At 34.6% G+C, this 21,642-nt stretch overlaps 1 non-coding gene across 1 annotated transcript; it reads left to right on the forward strand.

The window, feature by feature from the left end:
* Positions 1–14,762: 14,762 nt before the first annotated feature.
* On the forward strand, positions 14,763–14,927 carry LOC111757823 (U1 spliceosomal RNA). Its single transcript, XR_002792092.2, has one exon. It is a non-coding gene; the product is annotated as a U1 spliceosomal RNA (small nuclear RNA).
* Positions 14,928–21,642: the final 6,715 nt, after the last annotated feature.

The following is a 21,642-nucleotide window of genomic DNA, read 5'->3' on the forward strand; positions in this document are numbered from 1 at the left end:
CTGAGTCGGGCACCAGAGTGGCTTCAGTCAGCTGCCTCTGGCCCAAAGCAGACTGGTGGGACCTAGTTGGGCTGAGTTAAACTCCTGGTTGGGATCAAATGGCCAGGGACAAAACTGTCCTGAAGCTGTGATGTCAGCAAAGCACAGACTAACGTGCTGAAGGCACTTGGTGGTTGACTGGCTCAGAGAAGTGGGGCCAGCCCACATCCCTGCATGCACCTCAGACAACAACAAATTGGAGAAGGCAGCAATTCTGTGGCCAGCATGCTTTAGAAAAAACATAAGCAGTATGTAGAAGGCCTGAGACGACCACCACACACCTCTCTGAAAGAAACCAGAAACATGATAAGAGAAAGAAATAAGAAAAAACCTCCAGCTGTTGACCCTGTGAAAATAAATCCAGGAGAGGTAAATACAGAAGAGATCCAGTGCAGCAATCACGTAATATTGGCAACAACATCAGTGGACATAAAGACCTACCTTTGTGACCTCATAGATGAACTTAAAACTGAAATTCTAATCCAAATGAGGCAAGATATAAAAAGTGTGGGAAGTCCTGTCACCTTATATCTGTAGGCTGCACCACCTTAACTCCCTCTAGGAGTTAAGTTTGGTAGTTAAGCAGCACCTTGCTTACCTAGCTTGTTTGGCTCATTAAGAGATTATGATAATCAGCCCCCCTTATGAGCCCACATGCGGGAAATTTGAATTGACCTATAACCCTTGGACTTGCCACTGTTGCTAAGATACCTGTTGATGTCTCAGAACCCAACTCCGTCCTCCTCAATACTCTATATATTTGATACTCCTTCCTTGAATAAATGAGATTTGATCAGACTACTTCATCTTGTCTCCATTCTTTGCATCTCTTGTTTCCTTTTCATCCCCATCACCCTCTGGGGTCTCTGTGGACTTACCCACAGGCTGGGACAAAAAAAAATTAATAAAAGAAAAGCTAAGCCCCTCTCAAGAAGACACAGATGGAAGAATGGAGGAACTCAGACAAGGAAGAGAAACCTTTGGTGGAGAATATAAGCAAAATCTAGAATACATGAAACAGATCCAAACACATTACCAAGAAATTAAAAACTCCATGGAAAGCTGTCAAAATTCCTTGATAGAAACTAAAGTTAGCCTTTCAAAACTTGAAGATAGATTTGCAATGTGTATCATGAAAGAAAAGACCTCTGAAAAATAACAAGGAACCAGGAAGTAACAATTCAAATGCTAGAAGATGACAAGAGGATCATAAACAATGTGAGTGAAGAAGCAGTAGTAACCACATATGAGTTACAAAGGCTATTCACAGAAATAATTAAGGAAAACTTACCAAGCATAGGAAAAAGAAATGATATTGAGATAGATAAGGCATTTAGAACTCCAACCAACTACAACCAAAACAGATATACACCTAAACATATAACAATCAAGATCCCAGAAATTCACCACAAGAACATAATTTTAAAAGCAGTCAGAGAAAAGAAGCAGATCACTTATAAAGGAAAACCCATCAAAATAATGACAGACTTCTCAACACAAACTATCAAATCAAGAAGAGCCTGGAGATAAGTAGTCCAAGCCTTGAAAGAAAATAACCTTCAACTGAGATTGATGTGCCCTGAAAAACTCTTAAAGTTAATAGAGAAATAAGATGTTTCCAAAACAAGGAGGAACTGTGGGAGTTCATGGCCACCAGTCCAACACTGCAGAGAATACTGGGGGAGAATACTGAGAGAGATAGCAAAAAAATACCAGGATTCCATCAACAGTGGCAGAGAGGCCTCAATGAATGGGGCAGTCAGTGGAGGTAAGGAGAAAAGTAGACAAATAATAGCAGAAAAATAGAATAGCAGAGATGAGGCAGAGAAGATGGGCTCTATTCTCTAATATAGATAACCTTGATACACTAACAAAAAGAAACACAGGCAGAGTACATCAGGGGACAGGATCCATCAGGATCCTCTGAGTAGGAAATATACTCAACCTGAAACAGGATTAATAAACTGAAAATCAAAGATGAGAAAATGATGCTTTATGTGACAGGGAACCAGAGAGAAATAGGGACAACTCCTCTAGCAGCTGCAGATAGGTTGAAAAGTTATGACACTTGTGCAGTGAAGAACTACTCAGTTACAAGGAAGGAAAACCTTGTGGCTTTAGTAAGTAAAGGAATACAACTCAAGATCAAGCTCAAGGGTAAAAAGGTTTAATATCACTTAGATAGATAAAGGGTTTCCCCTCTAATCTGAAAACTAAAGGAGTAAGTGGATCCAAAATATACAAAGCATCCTGAGAAAGGGAAACGAGATGACTTGCCTAAAAAAGGAAGGCAGTATTAAATCGGGTTATTTGGTGGTGAAGCACGAGGTTGCTGAAACAGTCATGCTTTGACCTCTATTGTTATATTGTTATGTCCTGTTTTAACTCAATCTCTCCCTTATTATTTAAAAAAATATTTAGTTATTTCTTATGTTTGTTTTAATTAAGGGGAAAATTTTTAAAAAATTAGGATATATAATAGTAATTCTTTTTGATTTCCTATTAACTTGTTTTGAAGTCCTGTAATACTCCCACGATGTTGTTTTTGACTGATTAGACTCTGTTCCATTCTGTGCTATAGTATCAAGTTTGAGGGTATAGGCAACTACTTTGAAGGCAATAAGATTCACTAAGATGCCCATTCTGGTTTGACTATTGTCTCCTTTGGAAGTCCTGTAATGTTTACAATGCCTAAGTTTTATTGGTCTTGTTCTCTACTGTTTTGTCCAACTTTAAAATATCTAATGAGATAGACAATTCTCTTTAAGGAAACAAGAGACAACGTTGATAACCATTGTTGATAACCTTGTACTCTGTTCTACATCATGTGCTATGTCTATCCTTGGTTTTGATTGACAGCTTTGTTTTGCCATATTTGACTTTATTCTCTCCCCCCCAAAAAAGTAATAAGATCTAAGGAGTAATAAAATCCAAAATGTGTAAATTTTGTTGTAAAAAAGAGAGGGGGGAAAAAAAGAGCTCTAACGGATATAACAGCAAGTGTGTTTAGGGGTGTTAAATAGCTGACTATATTAATGTTTTTGGATCATTGAACACAGCTGTTTGCAGTCTCTCTGTTTGAATGTCCACTTTGTATTCTTTGATACTGTGATTTGAGCAACTATTTCCAAGATGATAATATGTAATCTATTAACAGGTGATTTCTTACTGTTATTTTTTTTTTTGTAGTTCTGTATTATGTGTACCCTTACACTGCTTTGTTTTGTTTTATGTTTTTCTCTTTTTCCTCTTAAATAAATTTTTTTAAAAAAAGGAAGGCAGAGGAAATTCTTAATAATGTATCAGTATTTAAAAGCCACATTAGTCTTATCGCTCTGTTTAGTTTGATTTTATGTGGATCCGGTCTGTCTATACATACTAGATTTGAGACCACAGACAGCTATCCTAAAAATAGCAGGATATACCTTGGTAAATATCCTTAATTTCCTATTAACTTAAACTGAAGCTATGTATTACATTGGCTTACTATGACTGATCTTATTTGAAGCTGGTTTGTTAGACTGCTGTTTGGTTATGACTGATTTTATTCAAACTTGGTATGCTTGATAGTATTGAGTGTAAGAGTAGAGGTAACTACTCTGAAATGACAAGATGTAATAATATACTAATTCCAGATTGATTATTAACTGCTTTTGAAGTCCTACAATTTCTCCAATGCTGTTTATTAAAATTACTATGTAATGCTGTGTTCAATTATATTATGTCTGATGATGTAGACAATTCTATTGAAAATAACAAGAGAAAGCATAGTAACTACTGTAGATTACCTAATAATGTGGTTTCACATGTCCTTTTTTCACATGTTTTCCTAGGAACTTGTTTTGTTATCTTGTTTTGATCTGTTTTTCCCTATAATACAGAAAGGATAGGTATACATGTAGAGATTCACACATGTGAAGTATTTCTAAACATTTACAGGAACAGATTATATAATGCACGATGTAATGAACAGATGTTCTGAAGAAGAGACACTAAGATACCCAGTGCTAATTCTGTAGCATTGTGATATAAAATCTAGCAGTACTATTATTCACTCTTCAGAGTCATATTCGTCTAGTCTCTTATGTTTGATTTCAGCATATGTAAAAATATGGACAGCTACTTTGAAGAGAATGAGAGACATTATGGCAGTCATTGTTCACTTCCCTAATGTCAGGTCTTGAAGATCTGAAAAGCTTTCATCATCCCATTCTGATTAGATTAGTACTATAATTTTCAGTATGTATTCACTGTGTGTGAAGATGGCAACAACTATTTGGAAGAAAACTAGAAACAATATGATACACAGTGAAGATCTCCAGTGAACTTGCTTTGAAATCCATGCTTGTTAAAAATGTTTCCTTATGATCTGTTTTGTTCTGTTTTGTGATGTTTAATCTTACCCTCTTTAAAATAAAAAAAAATTAAAAAAGAAATTCTGTACCATTATTTTTGTTATTTTTTCATCTTAAAATTAAAAAAAAAAAAAGATTTACTCTGCCTTAAGGAAAAAACATAGAAATAGTAGCACAATCACATATATACAGTTTAAAATAAATTTGATATTTGTACCAAGGTTTAAATTCAAAACATTTTTTATCTCTCTACTTGTATGAGGACCACTTACCTGGCTCACTGAACTCATTAGGAATCACATTCTTCGAAGCTTAAATTCTTAGCTGAGAGCTAAGATTATTTATCCCCAGTCTTCCATTTATGTTTTCTCTTCAACTTCATTCTGGGTAATTTTCCACTCTGTTAGAGTGATGATGAAAACTAACAGTAGAGCATAACTTTTAGATCTTAGGGAGTATTATCTGGCCTATTTTAAGGACTGAGACTAATGCCTAACTAAGGATGAAGGCCCATATGACATTTAAATTTGGGTCTGAGTTGTTTCACTCAACATTATGTTTTCCAGGTACAACTACTTTTCAACAGATATGTCAAATTTTCCCTTCCTTATAGCCCTATATATTGATATATATCTTTATATCTATCTATATATATCTACATATCTATATATCTATGTATCTACAAATCTACATATCTATATATATCATCTATATATCTATAAATCTATATATCTATATATATGGTTATAAAGAATATATCACATATTATTTATTTAATCATCTGTAAATGGTTATGTATCCAAGCTCTTTCTAGGATTTTTCAATTACAAATTGTGCTGCTATAAACAATTACAAATTGTTTCACTATAGTACAATGTAGGAACCTCTTTGAGGAGGAAATCTAGAAGAGAGAGAACTCGCTTACATAGAATATCTAATTCAAGTCCTTTGAGAAGTCTCTGAACTGGTTTCCATAATGGCTGTCCTAGTTTACGCTCCCATAAACAATGGAGGAAGGTTCCTTTTACTCCACGGTCAGACCACCATCTGATATTGTTTTTCTTAAAGACTGGCATTCTTTCTGGAATAAGATGAAGTCTTATTGTTGTTTTAATTTGACTCTGTAATGGTAAGAGATAGTGCACATTTTTCATACATTGTTGCAAGATAAGAAATGTATAATTTTCATGTATTTGCATGTATAGGGAAGGTATACATTTCATATATTTGTTGGCCATTTGTACTTCCTCTAGAAAGTACCTGTTAATTTCTCTTGCTCATTTTTGACCGAGTTTAATTTAGGTGATTTTTTTTTAAGTTCCTTATATGTTGTAGATATTACTGCTCAGTCTGAGGAGGATCTGACAATTTTGTTTTCCATGTGTCTTAGTTACTTTTTACTCATTGCTGCGACAAAATACCTGAAGCCCAAAGTTGGCAAAGGAAAGGTTTATTTCTTACAGTTTTTGGAGGTTTCAGTCCACACTCAGTTGGCTCCAAGACAGGCAGACATGGCTGGACTGCCTTTCATGGCGCTGCAAACAGCAAACTCGAACCAGCAAAGAGAAAGAAACACCTTCTTCCTGCCATTACATCACGTCCTGGCTCCACCCTTTGTGGTAGGAGCAGTGACACCATCAATCTAAGCACTAGATGCCGAACAAATAACAAATGCACAATTCAAACTCAGGAGGCCTGGGGGACACAGACATAAATGATGACACCATGTTTTAGGCTGTTCCTTTACTAATAGGATATTTTGCTATGTGTAAGCCTTTTAGTCTGATATAACCTTATTTGTTCATTCTCACCACTATTGTGTAATTGAGGTTCTGTTTAGAAAATCATTTCCAAACCTATGTCTTCAAATACTTCACTTAGTTTATATTCCAGTAGGTTTAGTGTTTCTATTTAATGTTTAGATCATTCACCTATTTTCATTTTAACTTATTAAATGGTGAGACAGAGAGGCACGATTTCAGTCTTCTGTAAACACATAACAATTCTCCCAGCACCAGTTATTAAAGAGGTAATCATTCCTCCAACATGTGGTTTGGATCACTATCAAATACATGAAAATGTCTGGAGATGTTTCTGTGACCTCTATTCTATTCCACTGATCATTGTATCTGTTTTTGTTCCAGTACCAATCCATCTTTATCGCTCTTATCCTGTAGTATAACTATCACATGGTATCTCTAATCTGAATAAGACAAAGCACAAACTAAGATAAAAATGAAGGAAGGGTACATGGAGAAAGAAGTATGGGTCTCTTTTAGATGTGAAGGAGTTCAGGGGTCTAAGAGAAAGAGACAAGCAGGAAGAGATGGGGAAAAAGATAGAGAGAAGATGTGCAAAGTACAAGGTCAAATAGCCTCAGTGAAAGTGGTAATTACATGCCGTAAACATGAACTAACTTTAATAAAATCAAGAAGAACACAAATGAGGAAAGGGAAACTAGAGTGAGCAAGAGGGGGATGGAGAAAAGGGTATTAAAATAGAAAGAAACTGTATTTATGTACAAATTCCAACACCCAAGATGATTATAAAACACATGCACTAATAAAATTCTAAGAGAAAAAGTAAAGACATGTTCAAAGATTGTGTTATCAGTATTCTTAAATATTTGTCTTTGTTCCTCCTCATGTTTCTTAACTTCCTTCTCTTCTTGCACCTTTTTGAATTTTCATGTTATTTTCCACTGTCAATAACCAGTCTGATTCTCCATTACAATCTTAACTTAAATGACATTATACTGGAAAGTCACATCTGATTCATTATTTGTATTCCTGCCATCATCAATCATTTGTTCTGAATTTGTCTCTGCATCCTTGAGAGTAATTTTTGAGTATCCCCACTGCTAAATTCATAATACATGTGTTTATTAAATCATATGAAAAAGAAATTGTGAAAAGGACGTGGTGAGGAATACAGATGAAACCAGAGAAGTGTTCCCGCATCAATAGCAAGGCTAAAACACAGAGAAAAGGAAAATGCCTGACCTCTCTCCTCCAGCTAATTTTTCAAGAGTGTAATACAACTGATAAAAGGTCTATTAGATACAGTGTAGTGAGACAAAAATACTTCCCTAAATCTCAAAATGGACCAGAAATAAAACAAAAAATGAAAATGAAATTCATAGATGAAGAGGAAAGTTAGGGTGACATGGTAGGGCAGATGAGAGTGTGGGAATGGAAGCATTTGTTGAAATGTAGATCATAGGCAGCTACTCCAAAATTAAGAATGAAGCCAGAGACACAAAGACTAGGTATTGAATACTAGTTATATGTGCCGGAAAGGGAGAATATTTCTTCTGTGATCAAATGTCAGAAGCAGACCTACTAGATCAGGTGTTTTCATGTAATTTGTAATTGAATTCAAGGATCAGGTACCTATGTTTGTAGTAAAGGAAAAACAATACAACTAAAATGTTCTGATTAAATCAAACTTTTATGTTAGCTTGTATATTTGAAGCTGGGATTTTATTACCATTGATATGTGTAGCGCTATAGGTGTAAATAAATTCGAACTGTGAGGACTATCCCCCGTACTGCGCTTTTCTTATTTTCTATTCTAAATAGAAAAAAATAAGAATACTAATAAGACAGAGTTTCAAAATAGGTTAGTAGAAAAGCAGTAATAACACATTGCATATTGTTATCTTCATAGTAATTAGAGTGCAAGACATAGGCATGAAATATTGTCCAGATATCCGGGCCTCTCCCTGAAAGAAAAGCTACAATAGACAGATTGCTAGCTACTGTCACTGTGGCTCCCTCAGTTCCCATTCAACAGGCTTCTGCCTCCCAAGCCAACTTTCATTCAAATGTTTCTGCCTTGTGTTAACCGTTTCTGTTAACTCAGGAACAGACTCAACACATTTTGAAAGAGAAGAAAGATCAAATCAACAATGAACCTGCTTCAAAACTTTTTAGCAGGACAGTTACAATAATACATTGAATATTGTTATCTTCAAAATAGTTACTCAGAGTATAAGTACAGGCATGGTATCTCATCCAACAACAAAGCTTTCTTTACAATGTATCAAGAGAAACTATCTATCTTTACTATCATATATATATATATATATATATATATATATATATATATATATTCTTTTCTCTTCCTTTCCCCTTTCTGCCATCAGTTTCTTTATTTTTGAACAATTTCTTCACAATTTTTATCTGAGCTGAGCTGCTTTTTTGTGGGTTTGTGATGTGTCTATTTGGTTAGCTTGACCTCAAATTCACCAATCATACGTCTTGCATATTTTTTACTTTAGCTTGTTATCACAACAAACTATTTTAAGATTGGCAGGTCTAAAAAAGAAGAATGAACTTTTGTTAAGCTCCCATGCTTTGTGGTAGATCACCTGACTTACCTTCTTCTGTTCTCATGGTTTTCTGGGTCAGATGTGTGGACTCCAGACTGTCTTCCATTTCTTCTACTATACAATGTGCTTCCCTTCCTGATAACCTGTCCTGTGAATGTCAGCCTATAACATCATAGTCAGAGACAATGTCTTGCAGAGCAGAGGTCATTTTGACAAGTTCCCTCATCCCAACACTGGTTGGATTCTGACACACTGAGGTTTCTTCTATTTGTCCATTGAAGCTGTACCCTGTGTACGTAATGGAGTTTTCAAAATCTTAATTGCTATTTGTCGTCTTTTCACCATCACAAGTGCTTTCTGTTCTTATTATTTCCTATATCTGCTAGTCCATTTGATAGTAATAATGGAAACAAGCACAAATCATCATCAGAAATTCAAATTTTTATTTCCTCACTTCATACGCATTAAAAAGAGAATGTTTGATTTTGTTCTAACAATGAGCATTTATTTGGAAGACAGGTGCAGTGACACACACCTTTTGTGCCAGATATGTGGGAGGTTGAGGAAAATGAATCACTTGAGTCAAGGAGTTCCAGTCAAATTTGGAAAATGTAGAAATACTTAATGTCAAGAAGAAAGAGCATCTTGAAGGATGTAATATAATTTTAAAAATCATATTTAGGATTAACTTAAAATTTCACTCCTTGTGTCAGTGTAAAGCTTCTTGTTTTGATACCTTTCATCTAATGGTTTAGGTACTTCTTTCTTATGTGCTAAACAAAAAGTTTACACTTTTTTATATTAAACCTCCAGAAATCTCATAATAGTCATTGTGTTCCCCCTTGGTCATGTTCCCCCTTGGTACCCCCTCCATGTTAAGTATCATCAGATTCTCTGACTTTTCTATATCACTAATTTAATGCTGTTGAGTATTTACAGTATTTTGTTCTCAACAAGACAAATTATGTTCTCCTTTCTAAAACACACAATTTGAAACAATCAGGGCATTGTAGGCACACCATTTAGCATGTAGAATATAGGGACTCTGTGGTTTCATTAAGTATTAGTACAATGCCTGGAAGCATGTATACAAAGTGCAGTCCTTATTATCTCTGACATTATAACAGTTTATCTGTGATGTGTTTTAAAATTTAGTTAGGCGTACAATATGATCATGTAAGCTCTCAGGCTAGTCATAAAGAATTGTGACAGCTGCTTGGAGATGCACTGGCTTGATTTGTGGCAAGCTTATTGAACTGCTTAGTTAGGATTATAAATAATAAACTCCCCAAACATAATGAAGTAGTAAATGACAATAGAAAATCAATAATGCATGAAAACATGCCTGTAATTTACTGATATTCAAGACATTCACACACTGTGTGGTTCAAAGATTGCTTGAAAACCACTTTCAAGGACCAAGAAGTAATTGCGTATAAGATATTGTTGTGGAGGATGAAGATATTAAATAAATTTACCATCATGGCTTAATAATTACCTAGATGACTCTAACCCATGAGATGGGGAGTTAATTTAGACATGTCAGTTAATTTATTGTATAGCAGTTTAATTGTACCAATATTATTTTTCTTTAAAGAGTGACTTTGTTTATGGGAAAGGGTAAGTAAAAAAGTTCTTCAACTTTATTCTTTGTTAGTGTAAGAAATAACAAAAATTTCAAGTTATTCTGAATGAGTGGTTTGCTGAGAATTGAGGAATATCTAGCAACCACATGGTAAAATGACAAGTGACATGTTGTCTTCAAGAACGTGTTTTCATACTAGACAGGGACAGGAAGGAATATTATAAATTGATTAAAGACATACTAGAGATTAAAAAGCATAAAGATCTGTGGACTGAAATAAAATGTCCATAGATCAATACTGAGATAAAATAACCAAATTTAGAATTTTTTCACAATATAGCCAATGTCTTGCAGATTCTTCAATAATTATCCCAGGTATAGTTCTTTTGTTCTGGCTATAAAATGTCATTCTTCATCTATGGCCGTTTTTGCCTTCAAGGTCAATCAGCTTTCTTTGGCCTTTCTCTAAACACCCTCTAACCAGTTTTGTTTTATTCCATGTATCGTATTCTCTCTCTGGTGTTCATGGCTGACTTCCAACTAATCTGTTGTACTGAAGAAATCACCTGTCTGCCCAGTATGACATTCAGACCTTGTAGCTTATATAATGGAAACATTGATTGTATCCAGATAACCTGGATTAAGAAAAAAAACTTATCAAGTGCTTTTCCAAACTCTCTCTTCTCTATTCCAGACCAGACTGTTAATGGTTTGTTTGAATTCACATAAGAAATGAAAATATAGTCCAATGATCATAAACACTCTTACTGAGAATATAGATGTCTTCTACATAAGAACCTGATTTAACCTCCTGAAGCCAGGTATCAAGACACATCAGAGCCCATCTTTAACATTTCCCTACCAGTTTCTGGGAGTCCATTTCATTGTGCCTGTTACTGTTTCCAGTAGCATCGTTTATACCCAGTCACGTCACACTGCCTCTACTCCACCTGATACCACTTCTACCTGTATTTCACCTTTAATGTTATCTGTCTATTAACATCAATTAATTCCCCCTCGCATACACACACACCCTAAATGACAACCTTAAATTTATGATTTTCTCCTAACACTATCATTAGCTCTCTTAATTTCTCATACTCACACTTCTTGACAGATTGTCTAAATTCTTCTTAACTTCAGATTTCTTACTTTAACACATTCCTAAAGTCAATTTCTGGAACTCTAAATGTACATTACTTTTAGTGGTAGAAAAACTTTTCACACTACGTATTTTATGGATAGTAAACCAGATAAAAATGTATGCAATATAAATTTTCATAACAGAAGTTTAATAAATTGAAGTATTTTCCATTAAGTTTGTCCTTATTCCTCTATAAAGAAACAATGAATTATACCAACTTGCAATGCGAAAAGGCAAACTTTTTAGCCTGGTTATTTCTTCTGGAATAAGGGCACCTCCCCTCCCTGGGATTTTCCTCAGCCTTTACTTTTTCCTGTATATGTATTTATAAGGCCAAGGAAATGCATTCATCCGCAGCTGTACTCTTTCCCCACAAGAATGCTCCAGTTAACACCTATTCTAGGAAGTCCTTGCTTCAATGATTCTTGCCTTCCTGATAAATTTCTTTTCAAGTGTAAAATCACACCACTAAGAAATGAACCAAAGAGTATTTGGAGGTCACACATAGACCTTGAGTTTTCTGGTAGGGTTAAGTGGAAAGAACACAAGTTGTGTGAAGCTTCTTGTGGAAGGAGCCAGCGAATGGTTCTGAGGAAGACACTAGACCAGCAATCTCCATGCTGACACTGCAAACTGAGAAAATCTTAAGATTGATATTTTAACATTTTCATGTAAACTTTCAAGTCATTTCAATGCATTTGCAAAAGTAAAAAGAAAAAATTCTGAGTTGTCAATATGCTTGTTTTACTTCCCTTGTTTAGATGTGTGTGTTTGGATATGGAACATCAGCATTGCTTCCTAGCTATTGCACAGCCTGACAAATGTATGAGATGCTCATGGTATTCCATTTGTGTAGGAATGTTTTTTTTCTTTCTTCCACCTTTTTTCCTTTCCTTCTACCTTTTTTCTTGAATTTCTACATTTCTATTTTTTAGTCTTTCTATAAAGCAATAAAATAACCCAAAACATTATGCAGAAGATAAAATATTACACACAGAATTGAATTAAAACAGGCATAACAGAGAGCAATTTCATAAATATTGGATGCCAAATATTAAGGAATGCAGCTAACAAGCTAGGAGTAAGCATGGAACAATGATAAGGCCACAGGAAGCAATTATCAGGATTGAGAAGTATCTCTGAAAATTCTTGTGATTTTTCACTTTAAACAAAGAATGCGTATCCTGAAACAACATAGGACACAGAAAAAAATGAACCAAATTAATATACATAGAATATTTATGAGAAGGCTGTTTCAAAACTGTTTTCAAGGTTCCCTCTCAATAAATATGACTGATGAAAAAATTTTCACAATAGAAATGGACAGAGGAAAATAATTTTCGAGGTCAGGGATCTATTAATGCAGGGATTATGCTAAAGAAGCAGAAAATATAATGACTTCAATTTAGTTTTCCCAACATTACATTTTATCAGGTTTCATTTTTTCTCTTTTAGTCAGATAAATTTCTTCAATAAAAGGATTCTAAGAAATCCACACAAGCATAAAGTTAGCCATAAAAATATTTTTTCCATTTTCTCAATTGCTGCCTGACTCCTGCTTAAAGTGGGGGAGAAACAAAAACAAATGAGGTAAATTTGAGAGTTTATTTCATCGATTAGAAGAGTGAAAGGTCAGGGAATGAAAGGATTCAGTGACTATCAATTAACCAAGTGCTGGACATTGCCCCCAGAAGGAGACCAGCTAATAATAATACATCTAAACATATTGGTCTCTTTGTGCTATAATACAGATGACACATTCCATTTCATGTTTTTTGAAATGTTTTATATTTAGATGCTGTTAAATATTCACTAAATATTTTTCTTTATATACCTTGACCAGTATATTTCTTTCAAACTCCAAAATGACTCTATCTCTTTCCGTGTTTCTATACTTGTCCAGTTCTCCAGCTGATAATTATGAATTTTCTCCCCTGGTTGGGCATAGATCTTCCTCATTAGAAAGTGGACCTTTCTTTCCATTCAGGTGTAAATGGTGTGTAGCTCTGATAATGGGGGGTGGTGGTATTTCTTCATAGCCTCAGTGGGTTGGCAGTCAAAGCCCTCTGCGGAGAACACAACTGTGCTTCCACTGCTGCTGCTTCAGCAGCTCCTGTCTCTGCACATCTGCCTGTCCCTCATCTCTCCAGTGTCATTAGCCTCTTTGATGATGTAACAGTGCACAGCTCCAGCCAGCTCAGAAAAGTTCCATTTACTCACTGCTTAGTGCTCTCATCATAGGAGAAGCACTTGTTGATACGATCCCATTGTTGTTTTCTGATGGTCTCATGGATTCCAAAGTCCTAAAGACTCACATTAAAAAGCAGAAACCTGTAAGTCAAAGTTAATTATAAAAAGGGTAAACACTGTTAAGTTTTACTGAACTGTATTATTTCATAACCCTAGTATGTGTCTTCATTGTAACATACTTCAAGGCATCCTGTGATGTATAGAAGTTTCCTATGAGTGAGCTATATATTCTTTTTAGAATAAACGGAAATAATTTGAGAGGAAGATGCTTTAGAACAATTACCTCTGCTATTTATTCTAGTTATTTAAATTTATAATACACTCACGTGGATAAAATCCATAAAGATGTGAGGAAACCCAGGCAAAATAAATATCCTCGTTCCCACTTTCTCTCCACTGTGCAGCTGCTGCTCTCACAAGCCAGCACCAGCATTAATGGCTTCCTTTTCATCCTTGTAATATTTCTTCATGAGTATCGCACAAATGAGAGTGTGCATACTCACTACTTTCCACTGCATGCTGAAAGTAGCAACCCATGCACGGTCTTTGGATGCTGTTTCTTTCATATAATGGTGTAGCTGGTAAAACTTCTCATAAATTCTTAGTCACCATCTTTATGTCGAATGGTGTTGAGAAGCATTAAGCTGGATGTCATCACACAGTGAGGCCAGGAACCCCACCATGATCACAGTTGTACACATCTGTGTACGCAAAGGTGTGTATGCAGGTAAGGCCACGATAATGCTGTAATCTTGACAGATACTGGAAACTGGCCTTTCAATCATTTCATACTTTCATGACATACATAAAGGGCTCTTAATTTTAAACAGTGCTGCCTCAAAACAGAATTTCAGAGCACTAGACTTTTGAAAAACGGACTTTTGAAAAAGAGGAAGTTTATCTTGGTGTATTTTCTTTTTACTTTTCTTTCTTTTAGGTGAAAACAAATACAATTTCATGTGTTTACTAATAGCTTATAATGATTTTGAATAATTTTGTTTCCTGTGAGGTTTATTTTTTCTCATTATTTAATAACTCTTAAAAGTCGATACATTAATACTTACCTGGAAGGGGAGATACCAGGATCACGAAGGTGGTTTTCCCAGGGTGAGGCTCAATTTTGCACTCTGGGTGTGCCTATCCCGTTGGTTTCCCCAAATGTGGGAAACTAGACTGCATAATTTGTGGTAGTGAGGGACTGCCTTTGCATGCTTTCTCCTGATTGAAAAAAAAAAGTCAAGACATTTACTTGCTTCAATTAGAGGTTGAAATGTGTTTTTGTCATTTTTTCTTTTTGAATTTTCATATTGATTACGGTGATGTTATCCTTTAATATTTAATATTGCTTATTTCAGTGGAATTGACATATCAAGTGTTAACTTACCATGTTAATAACATATATTTTGGATTATCCCAAATATTTTTCTTACCCCACATTTATAAGAAAATTTACTACATTTTATTCTGCACTTGTATAAATATATTTGATGATCAATTAAGTTTTGCTTTATTTAAAATCATACTAGTATACAACCTTAGCTTTTGTCATTATGTTGCTCAATTCCTCGAAACAAATCATTTAGAAATTTTATTCCTTTCATTCTGATTTGAAAAATTAAGTTTGTTGTCTACTAAAACTTCATATTTATTTTAAAGTATTTACTTACTTTCTATTTTGTTTCTTTGACTTTAAAATATAATATGCATTATTAGCTTATTTGTCTGCTTTTGCATCATAGTTCACAGTTACATTTTTCTCAGACTATTATTATTTATATTTTTAAGTTTAAACTCCATCCCTCTATATATAGATATAGATATATAGATCTATAGATTTTTTTTCTAATTCTTATTTTACATACTTGCATTTTAGAAGATACAGCTCATTATTTCTTAATGTGATGTTATTATATTTCTGAACTAAGTACTAAATACATTGGTTCAGTCCCCCAGGAAGCAGAAGCCAATATAAAGTGGAATGTGCAGAAGATCTTTTGAGGGGTGTGCTTGGAAAAGCCTGAAGGACAACATAGACACACTTGGGGTAGCAGCTTTCAGTCCACTGTAGGGTTGAAGGAGAGCTGCATATAGGAGCCTCAGTCTGCTGGACAGGCTCGGAAGCTTGCACCTTCCCAACTACAGATGATAAATGAAGAACCCTGGTGGCTCCATTGTGAAGATAATCAAGCAGCCCTAAGGAGGCATATGGCCACTAGAGTAGGAAGACTCTTCCCAAAGCCATTTAGGGAAGCCATCAATATAGCAGAAACTCCAGCCCTGTCATCATATGATGACAGTAGCCAGAGTGAAATTTTCATGACGTCCTTGTGAGAAACTCTACATCATACTAACTAGGTAAGTTTCACTCATATTTCATACACACATGATTAATAAGTGTTTCTTTTTATATTAAACAGAAAAAATTAAGAGATAATAATAAAACAATTTGAAAACAGTATAGGAGGGGAGAAACCATAATCAACACATTGTGTATTGTTATTTGCACAGTGGTTGTTATGAGTAAAAGATACAGACATGAAACATTGTCCAGAAAATTACTGACACAAACCTCAGTGGACCAAGAGAAACAAGCTGTTCAATTATCTAAACTTTCTTGCATTTTTATATACTCTTTTATTTCTCCTTCTTTCCTTTATATCATCACTTTTATTTTTCTTTTGATGTACCTTTCCTATTCACAATATCTACTGTACATTTTGGATCTTGTATACTCTTTTAGGTATTCACATAAGTGAGACAACACGACATTTACACATGGGAGTCCAGTTTATTTCACTTACAAGTATGGTCTCCAGTTTCATCCATTTATTTGTAAAAATATCAAATTTATCTTTTTTATGGCTGAGTAGTGTTCCATTATATTTAAAAAATATTTTTAGGGATGAGGATTTAGCTTAGCTCAGTGGTACAAGCACCTTCCAGGGAAAGAGTGAGATGATGAGTTTGATTCCCAGTACAAAAAATAGTCTTTTTAAAATCCATTCCTCAGTTAAAAACTTTTTCTTGTTTTGAGCTACTATGTTTGGTATGATTCATTACAAAGTAGTAGATGAATAATAGCTGCCACCTACTTCAGCCACTGTCTGTAGCTGCTTTTGGAAGAGAGTCAAGAGCTGAAGTAGACCCTGAAGTTGCTGATAGAGAACCAGTTAGTTCCTGGGCCCTACATATGACCTACTTGAAATTTTATGCTAGAAAGGTGGCTTCTACACATCCATGGTAGTCACAGAGAGCATGGGAACCTTCCAGGCTCCAGGCAGTTAACTGCACAGTATAACACAGTGTTTCTGCTCAGACCTACCAGACTTTTTCGGTTTTGTAAAAATTGATTTCCAACTTTTCTGATAGCCTTTTAAAACATTTTTTATTCCTGTTGAAAACGTTTGAAATTTTAATTCTAAGGCTTTTTTTGTATATGAAATTCTTTTTCTTATGGTTGGTGTATGTGAAGGCTATAGATTTCTGCATGTTAATTTTATATTCTTCTCTTTTACTGATTTATATTATTTTGAATGCTTTCATGTTTTCTTTTGAATTTTTAAGTAATATAATTAGTACTTATTTACACTGTGATAGGCCTACTGACTCTTTAAGCTTCTTATATTTTTCCTTTCACATTCCACTGACTATATTTGTAGTAAAATAACAAATAATGGCATACACAAGGCTTCATGTAACTGTCCTAGACTTTCTATATCAACTTCTTGATTTTACACCAGGAAAAACAGTTCTGATAATCAGTTTCTCATGGCCATATAATATATGCTGTGCAATGTATGCTTCAAGGAATTTAACCTTTCTAAGATTCAGGGAAACATTCATAAACACTCCTGTAGAAGTATCACAATTTTGTCCATATGTTCAAAGAAATCTTCATACTTATTTAGTAAACTTAAACATTTATTTTTGCTTGTTCATAATCTGACTATGTTAAACACTTTTCCACTTTTTGAGCAACAAAATTTGAAATTCATTCTCATCAATCTATGGATTTTATGTTTCTCTTCTATTTTATTCATGAATAAAATTTCCAAAGACAATTTTGACTTCATTGTTTGATAAGTGATTAAAGTTACAATTAATTAAGAATTTGAGAAGTTACATTAAAGTGGCACTTGGATATTATATAAAAGTTTTAACCTTATAGTGGTTTTTATTTCATGAAACCATAGGGCTCCTGGACTTTTCTCCTAAGCGTTAAGGTCTGGTGAGCCAAAACATGATGTGACTGTCCTTAGCATGCATGGCATATTTCACAGATCCCTAAGGAGTTTTCATTCAGTATGATTTCATATTGGTTTGTGTGTGAAAGAATGCTTGAGTTTCACCTCTTCTGTATCCTCAAGTTAGTTGTCTAAGGTCAAATATTAGCACTCCCACTGAAATTGAAGTCATCACACCATGAAAAAAATGCAGTACACTCCTTATCACCATGAAGATTAAAAAGTGATAGATAGGTCAGTGCTTCAAAGACTCAGTTCTAGATATACACAGTTTTCCAACTTAAAAGACAAATATTGCATGTTCTTTGTGGAATAATTCCTTGCTGGACTCAGTTGTATTGACTGATTAGAAAGGGAGCCCCTGAAGGAATTGGTGTAGCACAATTAGGGTGTCTTGTGGGTCATACATCTATGACCCTGGGTATTATATCAGGTGCCCAGACTTGTGAATTCCAGCACTGATTCTCTGCTCTGCATACCATGACTTCAGGGTCTTTGGTTTCTCATTCTCTTTCACCATAATGTTTCTACCTTAGAGCTAGCTTACCACGGACTGGATCCTAGAAAACTGCAAGCCAATTAAATCTCTCCTGCTTTGTATTGTGGCTATCCAATTTGACTCCCAGTTACAGGAAAGCTAAATGATGCTTTCTTTACTTGCATTTCTCTTTAATACTTACCAGTAAAATCTTCATATTCTGTTCCAATACTCCTTGCAACTTTTCAATACATTCCCCTTATATAATGCAAGCATGACCTCATCATTCCTCTATTCATAATTTTTTGCAAATAGATCTCACCCATCTCATTAGAAGCCTATGCTTCATCTACAAGCCAGGGTGTATGTGTCCTGATTCCCAGCTTCATCTGGAGCCATGTCTTCACCCTTTCAATATGTTTTGCTATCTTCTCTTGTGCTTTTTCAAATTGTTGCCTCTCCTTGGATTCACATCACCTTTACTGAAGACACTAGTGGTTTTTGTAAATAACTCATATTCCTCCTTTCCCTTGGATCAATGGAAGCAATTATTAGGCATTTATTTCTACAAGTACCATACGAAGATGTTTGGGTAGATTACCTGTGGGCAATATTGAGTGATGCCACTTTTTTGACCAACTTATAATACCACTTTTCTATAGATGGCATTGAGGAAGAAGACAGAGTCTCCCAGAGTAATTCATAGCCCAGAAGGTGCCTGACATCTGAATCACTAAATGTCTGTGGCCCCACCTACTCCAAATAACCTGTGAAGAGGTTAAGTGTAACATGCAAAAGAAAGAAATCTTTATTGTGTTAAACCTTTGGAAAAGAAGTCTTTCTTGGAGCTAAAATGTCTTGTGTAATAAAATTTCCACCTTCCCCTGCATCGTGTATCTTAACATCACAGATTCTGAAACACTTCCTTAGAAAGCTTTTCTGATCCTCCTAGAAAAGCTCAGCGGCATAAGCCCCTGCCTTGCAAGCAGGCGGTCATGAGTTCGATCCCCGGTACCGATAAAAAGAAAAAAAAAAAAAGTCTCCTTTCTGTAGCATCTTTATATTTCCCCTGAAGCCTCACTTTCTTATAACAAAACTCTTAACATTTATCATTACAAATGTTCTACAACTCCATTACATTAGGAAGTTTATCTTTCTAGTTTTAGGTCTAGTTCAATGACATTAAATATAAACCAAAAGACTTTCAATTAACATTGAGCAGATAAGTGAAGTTATTGAGTATTTATTCAACTTTATACACATAAATTTTAGCTGAGTAACATACTTGAAATGTCTGAAAAGCAGTGTATTTTAAATTTATTCCTACAGTGGCAGACTATATTTTTAATCATTACATTAAGAACCAGACTTGTGGATTCTACATGGTACTTTCAATTTTAAATCTCATTTCAACTTTACATTACTTTTCTAATATTTTGGTTCCAGGTAAAATTACCTAGCCATGTAAGAGGTTTATAACTCAAAGGTATCTAATAAATTGAAAAAACCGCAGGATTTGATTACCTTTGATTACTTTTATAAAAGATAAACTACTCTAAGAATAGCTATTTAGAAACCTCTGTGTTCTCCTACATTGGGCCTTTGTTTCTACTGGTAGGTTATAATTTCAAAAATATTTCTGTTTTATGACAGCAAGAGGGTTTATTAACTGTTCTCAGCCTTTAGACACACACAGAAGAGGAAGCTATTTTTATATGTGCTTCCACTGTTACTGAAAAACACACAGAGCCAGATGGACTCATCACATTATGCACCTCTTACATTTGTATAATTACAACTAACTACAAAGTGGGAGGATTAATTACTCTCTTAAGTTCTTTTAAAATATCTAACTAAAATGCAGAGAGAATTATATTAAAATGGAAAGAGCAGAGATGAGGAAAGTTTAAACTAGATACCAATTTTAAAGGAAATGCAAATACATGATTGAAATGTAACTTGCTGAAGTGAAGGCCCTGCAAGACACAATCACAGCTAACATCATCCATTTTCTACTGCTATGACTAAACATGTGAGATTAGGTACTAGACAAAAGAAAAAAAGAGAATTTTTTTTAGCTAATAGTTTTAAAGAATCAAGGGCTTAGCGAAGTCTTCATGATAGATGATATAGTACATTAAAGAGAATGTGTGGGGAAAAGTATTAAATAACAACACAGGAACACAAAGAACAGGGAGAATCCAATCTACCTGTTTTATAAAAAAAGTTTGCAATCCCAGCACTCAAGAGGCTGAGGCAGGAGGATCAAGATCAGCCGGAGCTACAAAGTGAGTTCAAGGCCACCCTGAACTGCATAGGGAGACCCTGTCTCAAAAAAAATCGCTCTTATAAAACACTTAATATCTTACAAAAAGTGTGACCCTTCTTATTTCATTTAAGGGCAGCAACTAGAAGTGACCTATCTACTTCCTACTAGGCCTCATTTCTTGAAGGTTCTAACTGTTTTTACATGATCATACTTGGGTCCAAGTTTCCAGCACAAAAACCATTAGAAGACACACTCAACTCATATCTAACTGTAATTTTACTTAAGGAAAAAGATTGAAAACTTTGTTTCTAAGATCTAGAATAAAATAACAGTGCTATCTCTTGCTCTTTCCATTCTACAAGATAATAGAGATCCTTGCAAGCCAGTTTGAGGAGAGAAAGAAATAAAAATTTTTCCACATTGGAAAAGATGTTAAATTATCTTTCTTTGTAGATGATATAAACTTACATAGAGAAAATGCTAAACATGCCACTCCAAATTTGTTAAAATTAATAAATCCAGTTAAGTTCCAGTGTAGAAAATCAACCTACAACCATCAGTAGTATTTCTATGTGCTAACAAAGAAAAAAATCTTGAATAACTTCAAGAAAATAACCTTGTTCTCCATAACTACAAAAATATACTTAGGAATAGGTTTCACCGAAAAGTTTAAACTCCAAACACTTAAAAATATGAAACAGCAAAGAAATAATTTAAAAACTCAAAAACAGTTAAAGGCTTTTTAAATTTTTATTTTACTTTTTTTCCTTTGGTACTTGGGAATAAAACTCAGAATCTTGCACTTGCCAGGTAGATGCTACAGCACTAAACTATATAGCCAGCCCAAAGATGACAGCAACAAATAAAAAGACATTATTCACTAATGGGTTGAAAGAATATATATTTTCTGGGTTAACTGTACCTGAAGTGATCTGTAGATTCAAA

This window comes from Cavia porcellus, unplaced genomic scaffold (genome assembly GCF_034190915.1).
Source record: "Cavia porcellus strain 051 isolate PalLab524CR breed Dunkin Hartley unplaced genomic scaffold, mCavPor4.1 scaffold_19, whole genome shotgun sequence".
NCBI classification, from domain to species: Eukaryota; Metazoa; Chordata; class Mammalia; order Rodentia; family Caviidae; genus Cavia; species Cavia porcellus.